The 13,961-nt window shown below is 35.7% G+C and overlaps 1 protein-coding gene across 1 annotated transcript in view; it reads right to left on the bottom strand.

The window, feature by feature from the left end:
• The window catches only part of LOC123870288 (octopamine receptor), a 41,056-nt gene extending 28,929 nt beyond the window's left edge, over positions 1-12,127 (bottom strand). Inside the window, exon 1 of the mRNA XM_045913524.1 lies at positions 11,815-12,127. The gene's annotated coding sequence lies outside the window, so the exon portion shown is untranslated. The remainder of the gene's footprint in view (positions 1-11,814) is intronic.
• Between the last annotated feature and the right edge of the window lie 1,834 nt (positions 12,128-13,961).

Below are 13,961 nucleotides of genomic sequence, written 5' to 3'. Positions count from 1 at the left end.
GCCGCTATAATATGAATCCAGCTCTCGCACTAACTGCAGTCATGAAACGTGGGCGTGTAGTGGGTGCAGATTTAAAACTTCAAACATAATAATACTTACTCAAAAACCGCGAACATACAAAATGGCTGACATTTATTATACTGGTCCACTTTTTTTTAAAGTAAAGCGTTTTTATGAATAAATACTAAGCATGTTAGACTAAGTAGGTACACACAGCTGAAGCACCTACCATGGACTTCCACTCCCATTTCCACTTTTCCTACTGCCTCCTTTTACAGCATAAGGGTGAAGGTCACTGAAGCAAATCGGAGCGGATAAGAGTTCAGTAGACCATCACTAGAATGAATTTTATACATTATACCTAAATGATTCGCCGGCGATTTAGGTTTTTCAAAATCCCGTACGAACTCTTTGATTTTCTAGGATAAAAGTAGCCTGCGTCCATCCTCGGAATGCAAGCTATCTCTGTACCCGTCAAAATCGGTTAAACGAATGGTCCGTGAAAATCTAGCAGACAGACATAAGAACGGATAGGCAGACAGGCGGTCAGACTAGACATAGACTGAGAGATAAACAGACACAGGTTGATACTCATCCACGCTGTCCGCTTCAATGGATAGTCAACCTAATATTGTGATTCTGTTCAGAAAGTATGATTTTTTATAGAATTTGTAATATTGTACCTATTTGCTTTTGTACATAAAATAATTATCAAAATCAAACAACCCTACCCTATAGTAAACACAAAATTAATGTATTTGCATGCCAGCTTGGCGTGATACAGCTGGACTAATTCTATAATTACACCTGTAAAACCTGTATCAGCAAATAAATAAATTGAATTGAATTGAATTAAACTACCCTATAGTAAAATGAGATCACAGTTCCAGTTCCAGTCGTGTTTAATCTAGTTAAATAAAAGTCTATACCTATTACATTGTTGGTATAAAGATCCATTGCCTTATTATCTTATATACAAAAGGCAAACGAGAAATTGGATAAGTCAGCGCAGTGTGAAGTCTTCTCTAATGAAGGGGGAGCGCGTTTCATTGAAATCAGCGAATTTTGTAAAACGGGAGAAATACCTACCAAGCTTAAAATATTCACTGTATGTGACAAGTGTCTGGGGAATAGTGGCTGTCGGGCTGCAGGCGTAATAAAACTTCCATCCCCAATACCTAAGTTTGGCTGAGCATTATGTTTCTGTCAAAACCTATTTTTGACCTATGTTGGTACGTTTCAGTTCACCACAGTTATGAAGCAGATGATTTTTTTTTTTTTTTCAAAAAGCACGCACAAGTAAGGTTGCATCTTTGAAGTTTGGAGCCATTATGGCTATATATAAGGCTATTCAAAACAAAACACGTGGTCCACGAATCTGTCAAATCTAAAACTATCGCTGTATTTTGTTAGGTAGCTATAGCGTGACGATCACAATCATCTTTGATTGACCTACACTTTCTCACTATTGGTTAAAATGCATTGTTGAAGCAAAATATCATAAATTCAGCCAATTACAACAATCATTAAACTTCCAATCTATCAACCTTTATGCGTGTACTCACTACTGCCAAACATAGGCATTTTCGAGAACGCAACATCAAACACGATCTTCCGCCTTCCTCGTCTAGCCGCTTACTGCCACCTCCAGTCCACTGATACTGATAATGAAGACATTATCAGTATCAGCGGACTGGAGATCGTCCTACACTAGTCTCCACTCCAGAACACGTCCGCCCCATCGGCCGTCGGTTTTGCGACAGACTCCCCATTGCTTTTTCAACTTGTTAATCCTTTGAACTATGTCGGTCGTTATTGTTCTTCTTATTAAGATTTAAATATTGCAAGTTTGCATCCACTAAACTCTGAGATATACATATAGCTTGACATGACATTGAAAATTTCAAGCAAACGAATCCAAGTGCACAGAAAAGTGTAAAGAAAAAACACACGAGTGTACATAAAAAAAAATAACAATATTTTCCTATGTTGATGTTCTATTTTTGAACCTACAAATATTACGAACGGTTTTCCGTTTCACATCAGCTAGCGAGCTTTTGTAACAAAATGGTATGGTTTCTGGGTTCTTTGATCTTTCACATAAATAACCTTTTACATACTTAGTGAATAGAGCCGTGAATATTCAAATATTAATCTTGGGGCGCCAGCCAGGTAACCTCCCAGTGTGCCTGGATGCTGCTGGTCCCTTTTGGATGCGTCCGAGGGGAAGAGCAGTGTTCGGGCCGGTGCGCCCCGGTAACATGGCTAATAATTTCTCTTCGGAGATATTGTTGGCTATGGCTAATGACCTGGCAGGGGGGGAGGTTTCTCCGCGTGTCCCTCTGACTAGCAGAGGGCACAGTGGATGAAGCGGAGGATGGGACGCGGGCGACGTGCGCGTCCCTAGGTCGGGGGACGCACTTCGTTGGTGCGTCCCGGAGGTGCGTCGATGGGGACCGAGCAGGTCCCCGGTGGAGGGTCTGCCTTGGCAGACGTCGCTGGCTGGGTCGCGGTTGTTTGCTTCGGCCGTTCCCGTGACCCAGTCGCCAGGCGACGCGCAGTAGCGCCGCTGGGGTTTAGTGGGTATTCCGGTCGCCTCTCGGCCGGCGAGTCCCACATACCCTCCCTCCGGGGGGGGATGCGTAAATGCATTCCCCAGCGTCAACAAAAAAAAAAAAAAAAAAAAAAAAAAAAAAAAAAAAAAAAAAAAATATTAATCTTCACAGAATGTCACATGAAACATTTCTACATCTGTATTTGAAGCTTCGTACTTAATATATTCACAAAATCAAACACAGTTAAATCCTATTAGGGCGACTTAACTTCATACATTGAAGAATGTAAACATGATAGCTTCCACTCTTCAAAGTATCAAATGAGGTAACTTTTCATAATATTATTTAGATTCATTAAATAATAATATTATGCAAAATCCCATAATATAGATAGGTATTTTTTAGGTCTCAATAATATTAATACACCACCTTGCAATGTATACTTGCACCACCTACCTCTAATATCTATAGCTATATCCTTTGGACCATTTTGGTTGCCTGGAAGAGATCGCTAGGTAGCGATAAGGCCGCCAAATTGTACCTATATTTTGGTGAGCTTTGTTTTTCTGTACTAATTTTGTGGTGTACAATAAAAGTGTATTCATTCATTCATTCATTAATCTAACAGCTGTAATCCGGCACATCTTCCTATTCGGGGGTTTGGGTTTCGTTCCCGGGCACGCACTTCTAAATTTGCAGAGTAGTGTATGTTTCAAGCAATTTCTTGCTTTATGATGAAGGAAAACATCGTGAAGAAACTTGCATGCCTTAGAGTTCTCCATCATGGATCTCAAGGATGTGTGAAATCTGCCAACCCGCACTTAGCCAGTTGATAGACTATGGCCAATCTCTTCTCATTTTAAGAGAATATCCGTGTTCAGTAGTGACCTGGCAACGGGTTGATGATGATAGTGGACGAACGAAGTTAATCTTATTTTACGGACCCCTATTATTTCAGTCGTTTTCAGCAAGGTAAATTTTTATAAGACTTTAAGTTGATAAAATTGTTAAAAGATCGCGCAAATTCATAGCGGAAATAAGTTTCTAAAGTTTAGTTCAAACCTAGCGCTTGAATCAAGCACACATTCGGTGAAAGCTCTCATGACCTTTTTAAAACTTTTAATGATACTTCATTAGCAAAGATTAATGTAATCGCAGCTGGAAAATGGCGTATTTTAATGATATATGAATTTTTAATGTTGCCTAAATACGTTTTTATATTAAAAGTGCTATTGCAATAAATTTTCTTCAAAAAAAGTGATTTGCCGGTTTTGTGATAAAGTCGCAACTCTGTAGGCAATCGAGAGACCTATGCTTGAAGTTTCTCCACGTAGTCAAAGAAGGACCAAATTAAATACTAACTAAAGCGACGTGGCAATTTCCCGAAAACATAAAGCGGGGGAACCAAAAATGTTGGGGTCTCAAAATGCTAGAATGGCAACCTCATAGTCAAAAGTACAGTATTTGCAGACCACCCACTCGCACCTGCACACCACAGCCACAGAGCCCCTGGATACAAGCGAAGCAGATTACCGTAGAGTGTGGGAATCCCTACCATGGACCTATGTTCACCCGTGGACGACTATTGACTGACGATGACAATGACTTTTGCCAAAATATTTCATAAGGGATAAAAGCAGTTTCAGTTCATGTAAAAAAGATCTTTACCCAAATCCTAAGGCCTACACAATGCACATTTTACACAAGCACTTTACAAAGATGCCAGAGACTTTGCATATCAGTTAAAATGAAATGTTGAAGGCAAGTCAGTTTCTTTGTGTAAAACATAGTGCACAACAATGGGGGAATCGATCACGTCCGTCCGTAGTATGTGATGAATATGTAAAATATGAGTTACAGCGTCGTAATATGAATATTTTTCCTATAAGAATTTTGCTTCAACATTCTGTATCCATTGATCGGGACGGACAATAGGAATTTTAATACTGTACCCTCTATGATCTATAAACCTCCATATTGATTATAAAAAATGTGGTTTCTTGTTTTTTCTTTCTGTTGGATTAAGGACTAGCAGGACCAGCTTTTATCCGTAACCTCGACTACGTATATCAATTTTTTTTTAATCCAGTGGGTGCTTTTTTTCCTAAGCTAAAGAAAAGAAAGGAAAGGCTAAGGGAAAGAAAGGATAGCTAGGCTAGATACCTCCCTGTATTCACCTGCCTGTGACGTCACATCTTAGAAATAGAGATATAATATTTGAAATTCAAGTAAACATTTGCAAATATCCTATGGGCTACTAAAGATGACAAATACCGTTTCTATCATATTATTTAGAGTTCTGTGAGCGAGCAAAAGATACGCAACTAAAACCCATTTGTTAAAGGTAATTAATCGTAAGTTTTAGGAAATTAAACATAGGATTAATTTACAGTCAGGAAATTAATAGTGCGTAGTAGGGCAATGTTTAGAGGGTAATTAGGGTCGGTTATTTTAAACTTGCCGTCTAGTTTAGTTTTCACGAAACCTAATTTTCAGTTTAGGTAGAATTTAGCAGAGGTAGAATTTTATTTAATATAATTTTGGAAACATTTCTAATACTTATCCAATCCATACTACAATATTATGAATGCAAAAGTGTCTGTCTGTGTGCTAGATTATCACGGTCCATCCGTTTGACCGATTTATGACCGATAGTACGGAACCCTTCACGTGCGTTTCCGACTCGTATTTAACCGATTTTTTTAGCAAAATAACGGCAGAATGAGAAAGGTATTTTAAATTGATCACGGGGGATTAATTAATAAAACGGTCAAGGGTAAAATTAATGGCGGCAATTATGAATTTCATTAAGTTGATATATTATGTCTGTTCCTCGCAGTCATCAGTCAGGATTATTGAGTTACATTAAGGGCTATTATCTTTAGTAGGTATCTATCCCTGTTGCTGTTTATCTTGTTTAATCTGAATTTAGAAATCCGTTGAAAAAGCGTTCAAATAGAACAAATGCATTCCCAAGTATCTGTTCACACTTCACACGCCACGTCACACGTTTGTATTTTCAGCGCAACGCCGGGTTTTAACGCAACGCTTTTTGACGCTCGTGCGAATTGGGGCTAGTTATACTAGTGTGTAATACGGTATTTTACTATATCAAAAATAAATTATTTCTCAGTAATTATTAGATAGAGGGTCTTCCAAAAGATTCCGACGAATTGAGAACCTCCTCCTTTTTTCGAAGTCGGTTAAAAATACGTAAAATCCGCGCTCTTTGTTAGTTTTATATAGTTTGTAATAACCATTTTTAATTTATCGATTAAACTAAAAAAGCACGTCAAATAATTGTGACGTCACATGCCAGTATTTTATAGAAGCTTGCATACTGAGCGCGTGTTTTGTCTTCAGATTCGCAACCCGTTGAGCTATGTCGGTTACTCTGATTCTATCTGGTACTCTTTATGATTTGATCACGTAGAGGAATTCCAAGATATCTCCATCCCCCGCTCAGATAATATTTTAAGTATGTATTTAACATAAACTCCAACTACAATATTTACTATGGACGCTTGAGGCGAATAAATACAATGTGATACCCTTAGGTACCTATCGTATACAAGTCAGTACTTATAAACGGAATAGTGGAGGAAATGTTATTATACCGTTGGCTACACCTGCTGCTCACACGTTCATTCCGTGCATTTATTGTTGCTCACTGAAATATTGGCTGTAATAAATTTTTGTGAGACATTTCAAGAATAGAGATAAAATATCCAAACTCATCACTACCCATATTATGATAAATGCGTGTATTATGTGCCCCCGTTTGTTGGTTTCTTTGTTGATTGGTTTGTCCTTCAATCACGTCGCAATGGAGGAATGAATTGAGGTTATTTTGTGCATGGCTATATGAGGATATAGCTAAAGATCTGGAGAGTGACGTAGGCTACTTTTTTAACGCGAACGAAGTTGTTTGTATCAACTAGTATTAGGTATATAAATAGAGAAACTGACTGAGTAATAAATATCTTTTCCTACAGTACCATCGGGTCTAAAAACATTTTTACTTATCTCGTTCGATTGTAACTCTTGAAAATCCTTTTTAGTAGAGAAAATCTCGAGTTTCTAGATCAAGTGGTCTTTACATTAATGTGTTAGTCAGTCAGTTGAACGCTACCCATATATTGTAAGTACGGAAGTGTATTTATTTATTAGTTTGTCCTTTGCAACGGGGCAATGGATTGATTTGTTTTCTTGCATGGATATAGATAACCTGAAGAGTGAAATAGAATACTTTTTTTATAGGAAAATCAAAGTAAAAGCTTAAATCCATCATCATATTGTAGTTTCCAAGTGGATTACATGAATTTATACTTACTTAGTATTAGGTAAATAGCTTGTATTGTTAACTTAACCGAGTGTTTGTGTTTGATTAATCTAGAATTGTTATTTTATATTTATCGTGTGCCTTATGTCGACGGAACTACGGTGGTGTACAAAAGAACTTAACCGAGTTTATGTTTACGCCATATTCATTCGCAATAAAACTTGGTACTCAGGCATAGTTAGGCCGCAACGCTAGACGTGCCTGCTTAGCGTTCCCACAGTCGAATGCGCTATCACCATATAAATGTTCCTTGATCACCATGCGCGAGGACTAGGCACGGACACACATCACAATTAGATTTAGAAGCCTCCGGCCCAAGCCTCCGGCACAAATCGGCGGAGCAATTAAGATTATTTTATGTTGTAGTAAGTTTATAATATGTAAATCTCTAGTAATAAAATTAGGATAAGGAAATGCTGTTTCCTTTCGCACCCCATGCAGTCGTCCTATAGTGTCACTAACGTGTAAACATTTTTTTGTAAACAATTAACAGGGATCTCTCCGTCACTCGTTTCATACAATCGTAGTTCCAATTTCATTTGAATATTAAGCAACCAAAGTCCATGAAATTTTGCAGACATATTCTAAAAACTAATATCTGTGTCTGTGGTGTTTTAGATTTTTCTAAAAATATGTAGTTTTAAAATTACAGGGGCTCAAAGATTTGTATGTAAATATTTAAGACCGCGTAACTTTGAAACCGAATATTTTAACAGAAATCTGGAAAACCACAGACATAGATATTAGTTTCTAGAATATGTCTGCAAAATTTCATGGACTTTGGTTGCTTAATATTCAAATGAAATTGGAACTACGTTTGTATGAAACGAGTGACGGAGAGAACCCTCTTACATGAATAAAATCTAGTCTTTTAATATTATCATAATATTAACGCAATCATGAATGTGACAACCTATGTACATAGTTTGCGACGATTCATCGTGAAGTACTGTTATGCGGTATGAAAGTGTATCCAAGCGAGCGAGAGGCGTCTCAAGGGTAACTAATGACGTGGTTGTGAAAATTAAAGTAATCAAAATTGAACTTTATTTTAGCTTTTCATTAATTTTAATTACGTATTGAATGGAGAATATTTATTTGTTACTAGATAGTGCCCGCGACTTCGTCCTCGTGGATTTAGGTTTATTTAAAAACCCGTGAGAACTCTTTGATTTTAAATAATAACAATAAGTAGTAGTCTATGTAGCCGGGATACAAGCTTTAGTAAGTATAAAATTTGTGATCGGATAGGTCTCTAAAAATTCTGTGAAAACTTTTGATTTTTCCGGGTTTAAAATAGCCTATGTCTAAGTGCTTAATATTTTGATAAAAAGTACCTATATTTTATTTTATTCAATTACATAGGTATTTTTTTAAGTATAATAAAACATACTAGCATTTGTTTTACGTTATAATATTATGTCAAAAGAGTTTTTATTTTTGCAGCTCAGATCTCACAGGTGAAAAATCCTTTAGGTAACAAAAAGATATGCTTAACAAAATATTATCTGACTTCGTCTGTGTTGGTGTTGGCTGGCGGGCGTGCTCTGCCTTTTTGGAGTGTATTTTTTTTTTGTTAAAACTGACTGGAAAGCGCTCTAAGGGGGTGCCGTGCGTGTGTCAGCGAGCGCCGGCACAGACGGGGTCCATACTTGTACCTATAGTTTCCCTAACTTGTTACAAATAACTAAAAACTTGACATTGGCTAATCTTTGTAAAGCCAGACGAGAGAGAAAAAAATAGAAAAATATTATCTATATATTTTTTATATTACGTGCTCAATAGGAATTTTACTCCCGTAGGCCATTTTGTTATTTGTTATGCAAATAATATTCCAATACTTGTTTACCGTAAATCGATAGAGATTCAATCAATCACCTTCAATGAGAAACAGACCAGATGGCTACGGAATAAAAGTTGAATGATTGTGAACGTAAATAATAATATAAGTACATATTTAAAGCCGAGGAATGTACCTATAGTGTTTGAACTCAACAGTACCATTGTCTGGTGTGATTGATTATTTTGTTTTTGACGTCTTCAACCACTGAAGACAAGTGTAAATTAAATAACACCCCCGACTAAGTGAAGGTTACAGTAACTAGAAAAGAACTGATAACTTTATTTTTATGATGATGTTTTACTTAGGTATAGTGCAAGAAAAGGGTTTTCAATATTTTCAATAAGTATGGATCCTGGTATCGCAAAAACCATATGAAAAAAGAAATCGTTTTTACAAGTCCTCTTTTTTCCTCAAAACATTTGTAAATAAAGAACAAAGTTTTATATTCACTTTAAAGTTCTACTAGAAATGAAAATGGGAAATTTTATAAGCTTTATGTGTGTGCACTAAAATGAGTACTCTTTATGATTCACTCTTTTTTAAGAAAGATTTTCTCTTTGCAAATAGAGCCTTTGATTATTTATTTCTGTACCATTGTATGTTATTAAGTAGTATTTTTAGGGTTCCGTACCTCAAAAGGAAAAACGGAACCCTTGTAGGATCACTTTGTTGTCTGCCTGTCTGTCTGTCTCTCTCTCTCTCTCCGTCCGTCCGTCTGTCAAGAAAACCTATAGGGTACTTCCCGTTGACCTAGAATCATGAAATTAGGCAGGTACGTAGGTCTTAAAGCACAAGTAAATGAATAAATCCGAAAACCATGAATTTGAGGCTATATGATTAAAAAAAAATTAAAATGTGTTTCAATTTTCAAAGTAAGATAACTTTACCAAGTGGGGTATCATATGAAAGGGCTTTACCTGTACATTATAAAACGGATTTTTTTGTGCATAATAGTTTATCGTGTGAAATGTCGGAAAAAACACCCGAGTACGGAACCATCGGTTTTTTTTTAATAAAAAATCTCTTGTTATGTTTTGAATGTGTTATCAAGAATACTAATCAAAATTCCACGAACACGTATGAAACGCTTTGTCTCCTCATTCTTAATTTAAACCGTCAGGATATGAAACGCCCTTCCAGCATCAGTTTTCGCCTTCAATTTTAAAATGGGTAGGTACGGTCGACACCAAAAGTCCATACGTAGCTCCAAGGCTAAAACCGTGCGCAAGCAATGCTGTGAATCACTCGCATGCTCACTCACACAAATAAATATTAACTGTCAATAATATCAACCTTAAGTAAACTACATAAGGTTCAAACGATTTCAGTTCAATACTTCCATAAAATACCATACCTTGAAGTCAAGAGTGAAAAGACATTATCAAGACAAGCGCGCTCCATCTAAGGTTGCATCATCACTTATCATCATCATTGCTAGCAGATCTGATTGCAGCCAAGCGCTAGTCCATAAATTAAAAAAAAACTGTTCGCCGTAGCGTTCGGTGTCGAAATATTGTTTTGATACCTAGATTAATGACTTAGCACTGAAACGTATACCTAATAGTCTCCCGAACGCTAAGTAACTGTTTCTTTGTTGCTTTTTTTCTTCTATTTCATCTTTGCGTTGTGTCATCTAGGTTCTCACCTAGCTCCCGCTTTATTTATTTTTTATTTTATTTATATTATGGAGACACACTAAAGTAAAATAACAGGCAACACACATAAAACAAAATTTCAATTTTTTTTAATTTTCCTACATTTCCTAAATTTTCCCACTAAATTTGTCTGTTTGAGCATCCGATTTTGTAACTCATTGGCATTCTTCAGTTTCCTTGTTTTCTTTTTACTTTTGTTGTTAATTAAGACTCTGAATATAAAATATGTATGTATGGTGGTTGCTATAGGTACTGATAAAAACCTGAATGTAATTTTTATTTTTATTTGGGTCCACTAAAATAGACACGACACACAAAAAAATCAACTATCTATTACGGTTCAAATACAGCTCCCAGACTGAAAGACAGATGGACGGAAGGACAGCGGCAGTTTAGTAATAGAGTCCTGTTGGCACTCTTTGGGTATGGAACCAAATAAAAATACCCGTAACACCTACTTAGTTGTTATAGTAAATGAACGCTTATAGATGATACTACGCCAAGACTGACTAGGCAGAATTTCCGAATAAGTAACAAAGGATGAATTACATAAAGTGAGTTGTAGTTTTGAATAAATATAAAAACTACAAATTACTCAAACATTTCGCATATTTTTTAAACGAGGTAAATGAACCAAAAAATTGTCATAGTTGTTTCTATAACCCTTTTGTAAAGAGCAAAAATAATCTCTTAGTGAAATACTCAAGGAATGTACTGTTAACTTAAACAACGTCTTTATTTTTCGCGTACTTATGAGAATGAATGAGAATATAAGTAATACACACAGTCTTGACTCGTAGGTCTTGACCTACATATTTGTACGCTGTATTTCTATGGGTCTTTCAGAACAATTTAAAGCGACGGTTAAAGAATTTCATTCAATCTTAAGAACTTGGTTCTCTCTAAGGGCCAGCGCATATAGGCGGAGGGGAGTAGAACTGGGATAACAACATAACTCAGCTTTATGGTTATTCAAATACGGTTGAAATTGGTGTATTGAAACAGAGGGGATTCAAACACACTCGCTGCACCTGAGTAAAACGTTCACCGTAACATCAACAACCGTACAAACATTATTTTTTATCTAAACATATAGGTAATAGGACAATGTGACTAACTGACCGACTGATATTTCAACGCATAGCTTAAATTACCAGATGGATCGGGCTGGGCATGCAGATATCTATTATGACAAAGATATCCGCTAAAAAAGGATTTTTGAAATTCTATCCATAAGAAGGTAAAATAGGGATTGGAAATATGTGTAGTCCACGCAGACAAAATTGTGACCATTTAAACTTTATAGAAGAAAATATAATATTTTTCTCCATTTTATATTACGAAATACATAGTAAAGTATATTTTTTCTAACCCTGTAAATTTTTTAAACCTAAAACAGATAGGTAAAGATAAACTCACCTTCAAATATTTTTTTCTAAAATCTTCGTTTAATCGATGATTCACTTAGTCCATTTGTTTAGTCATTATCACACAAACTTTTCAAAATATTAAAATTCCCATAATAAGTTCATAAACGCCTCTTCATTAACCAGAAATACAGAAATTAGTGTAAAGAAACATCCAAGAAGAAAAAGAACGATAATGGAAAATAATCCATTAGATGAACATCCAATTTTGAATAAGGTTCTTCATGAAAACTGAAAAGTCCGTAAAGTTATAGTTTCACGTAGCTGGATCTACGCCGTAGCTGGTAGCGTGCGCTCGACGTAGAGCTCGGTTATCAACTGGCGCTATGAGTGCTACGCCGTAGAATCGACATCCAATACGAAAAATTAAAATTGACTTTTTGATAGTAGTCCCTTGAACATGATTATTTGTTTGGGAATTTAATTTTCGCTCATCACTATCACTACATAGTATGAAATCAATAAATTCAAAATTTAACAACCCCCGAAACAAAACTCTCTAAAAAGTATATAACTTTCAAACAGCTGAACCGATTTTCTTGGCTTATAACTAAGAACACTCTTGATCAAGCCACCTTTCAAACAAAAAACCTAAATTAAAATTGGTTCATTGGTTTAGGAGCTACGATGCCACAGACAGATACACAGATACCCAGATACACAAGTCAAACTTATAACACCCCTCTTTTTGGGTCGGGGGTTAAAAACAAAGTCACTTCCCGTTGTGTCGGTCTCTATGTATGCTTAGTATTATTAAAACTACGGGTTTTTGATGCGGTTTTGTTTAATACATAGAGTAATTCAAGAGAAATGTTTAATATGTATAATACATGTATAATATAGTAGACACACACTGATAATTTTAGAGGTTTCGAATGTGATGTTGTGAATAAACACATTTTTGCGCTTACATTGCAAACGCTGAACCCTACGAGATATATCAAAATAATGTACTACAGTATTTTACAACTTATAAAGGTCTATAAAAAAGTCCGCAATGGTATACGTCTATCTATTAAGGATAACCCACAATAATCATTTTTTATTCTTTACTTTTTACGAGAAATAATGCCTTATTTACGAAGCGATTTTATGCAATACATATAATTAATACATTATATAATGTATAATAAATACATAGGTATAGTAAAATTTGGAATGCTGAGTGATTGACACAGCATTCCAAATTTTTTTTCAGTTTCTTTATACAAAAAAGCCGGAAACTGTGAACAGTGAACACGTTCTTGTATAAATTTAAATATCAGTGACAGTGTAGTCTATTATTTTTCTGTAGTCTATGCTGTTATATAATACAATTGGGGCTGAATGTTTAAATCCTTACAATATAACTGAGTCAAATAAATCGAGGTCATTCATTTTATTTTGAATGCAAATTCAGTTTATTACTGGTGTATCGTTCACGCCTGATTTATTTCCCATTTAATGTATAATGAAATAGTAATACTGTTTGCTTTTGACTTGATTTTAATACGAGAAATAATTTATTTATTAATTATTTCTAGTTTTTGGGTTTCGTGCCCAAAAGGTGTCAACGGAATAATAATAATATTACTAAGCCTCGGCTGTCCGTCCGTCTGTCGTCGATCTACATATATGTCTGTCTGTCAGCGGGCTGAATCCCATGTAGTGTAATAGAAATTTTTCCCAGTGTATTTCTATTGCTGCTATAAAAACTAAAAACAACAAATAATAAAAAATCATTTAAAAAAAAATTATTAAAAAAAAAACTACGTATGAAATTCTTTATGTGCATGACAGAAAGTGGCTGGATGAGGAGGCAGAGGACTTGGTGTGATGGCATTAGGCCTGTATCCAAACAATTAAATAAAACCGGCCAAGTGCGAATCAGACTCGCGCACTGAGGGTTCCGTATTCGGGTATTGTTTCCTACATTTTGCACGATAAATCAGAAACTATTATGCATAAAAATAAATAAAAATCTGTTTTAGAATGTACAGGCAAAGCCCTTTCGTATCATACCCCACTTGGTATAGTTATCTTACTTTGAAAATTGAAACACCATGATATAACCACAAATTCGCGCTTTTCAGATTTATTCCTGTATTGTACTATAAGAACTACCTACCTACCAAATTTGATGATTCTCGGTCAACGGGA

Source organism: Maniola jurtina, chromosome 12 (genome assembly GCF_905333055.1).
Source record: "Maniola jurtina chromosome 12, ilManJurt1.1, whole genome shotgun sequence".
NCBI classification, from domain to species: Eukaryota; Metazoa; Arthropoda; class Insecta; order Lepidoptera; family Nymphalidae; genus Maniola; species Maniola jurtina.
This window is presented reverse-complemented; position numbering and strand designations above follow the sequence as displayed.